This window comes from Arachis duranensis, chromosome 1 (assembly GCF_000817695.3).
Source record: "Arachis duranensis cultivar V14167 chromosome 1, aradu.V14167.gnm2.J7QH, whole genome shotgun sequence".
In the NCBI taxonomy this organism is placed as follows: Eukaryota; Viridiplantae; Streptophyta; class Magnoliopsida; order Fabales; family Fabaceae; genus Arachis; species Arachis duranensis.
In genome coordinates, this window is record NC_029772.3 from 10,527,305 (window position 1) to 10,529,118 (window position 1,814).

General features: G+C 36.9%; 1 long non-coding RNA gene across 1 annotated transcript in view; it reads right to left on the reverse strand.

Annotated features, from left to right (window-relative positions):
- The window catches only part of LOC127744985 (uncharacterized), a 1,296-nt gene extending 535 nt beyond the window's left edge, over window positions 1–761 (reverse strand). The window contains exons 1-2 of the long non-coding RNA XR_008006197.1: window positions 473–761; window positions 212–288 (exon numbers count right to left, since the gene is read on the reverse strand). This is a non-coding gene — a long non-coding RNA (uncharacterized LOC127744985). The remainder of the gene's footprint in view (window positions 1–211; window positions 289–472) is intronic.
- Window positions 762–1,814: the final 1,053 nt, after the last annotated feature.

Consider the following 1,814-nt stretch of genomic DNA (forward strand, 5'->3'; position numbering starts at 1 on the left):
GTCAAATAAGAAAACATTTATACTTTACAAAATATATAAATATCATCTCGTGTGTATTTTTATAAAATTGTAAGTTTCACAAATCAATATTTATTTTCAAAAATTCAGAAATCACAATAATAAAATATTTTCAAACTCCAAAATTAATGATTCAACATAGATATTGATAATAATATATTTAAAAACAATTATAGATATAATATCCACTCACAACTTGATTCAAAAGAACCGGAAGCAACTCTGAGCGCGTCAACGAGCTACCAAATGATGTCCAATAATTCTACAACTCTAGAAATATGACAATAATGATATTTGTGAGCTACTAATATTGTCAATTAACATAATCTTACTCACCTTGACAAAAGCCCCAAATTTTCTAACCCTAATAACCCTAATTCGGATTTATACATACCCATAAATATATAGATGACAAAAATTGGGAATATGGCTAATTATTGAGTCAAAGAGTTACCTTGAAGCCTCAATAATAATTGGAACTCAAGGATTGAATGGTTCCTTCACTCATTAAGTTGAAATCACATGATTTGGAGGTTTTGAGAAAATAAGATTTTGAATAAACAGAGGTAGAGTAGAGAAGAAAAGAAAGCAAGATGATAAAGGTGAGTTTGATGATATAGGGTGGTTGATGCAAGGAGAAGAGATGAGGAATTGTAGTTGAGAAAGGAAGAGAAGAGAGGATTTTTAGTGTTGTTGTTAGGAAGAAATAAAAAGAAGAAATGAAAGAAAGAAGGGGAGTGTCGAAGGAGGGGGGGCACGGAGAAGAGAAAAGAAATGTTTAAGTGGGGGCATGTGCCCCCCACGTGCTCTCCCCCCCCTTTTTTTTTTGTCGGTTACTACATTCTCTCCCCCTTAAGAAATTCGGTCCCCGAATTTCGAATTTATATACGGTGATAAGTGTGATAGTTACCTTTAGACTCAAACAAATACGGATATTTGTCACGCATAGCGTCCTCCATTTCCCAAGTTGCTTCTTCTACCGAATGATTCTTCCAAACAACTTTCACAGACGCTATCTCTTTAGAACGTAGTTTCTTTACTTGGTGATCAACTATAGCCACTGCTTCCTCTTCAAATGATAAATTCTCCTTTAGCTCTATGGCTTGTGGTGTAAGCACATGAGATGGGTCAGAAAGGTATTTGCGCAACATTGACATGTGAAAAACTGGATGAATCATAGACAACTCAGACGGTAGTGCCAAGCGATAAGCGACTACACCTATTCTGTCCAATATCTCAAATGGACCAATATAACGAGGACTTAGCTTCCCTCTTTTTCCAAACCTCATCACTCCCTTCATAGGTGACACCTTAAGAAACACTTGATCACCCACTGAAAATTCTAAGTTACGCCTCCTATTATCAACATAAGCCTTCTGCCTACTCTGAGCTGCTAATAAATGTTGTCTTATTATGCGAACCTTCTCAAATGCATCTTGTACCAAATTTGGCCCCAAAAACTTAACCTCACCAACTTCAAACCACCCAATAGGTGACCTGCATCTTCTCCCATAAAGAGCCTCAAATGGTGCCATTTGAATGCTGGCTTGATAACTATTATTATAAGAGAACTCGATCAAAGGTAGATAGCTGTCCCAATTTCCACCAAAATCTAGAACACAACACCTTAACATGTCTTCCAATATCTGGATCGTCCTCTCTGATTGCCCATCGGTTTGAGGGTGAAAAGCTGTGCTAAGATCTAGACGGGTTCCTAACGCTTTTTGAAAAGATTTCAAAAAATGAGAGGTGAACTGGGGCCCGCGATCTGAAATAATGGACACTGGAATTCCATG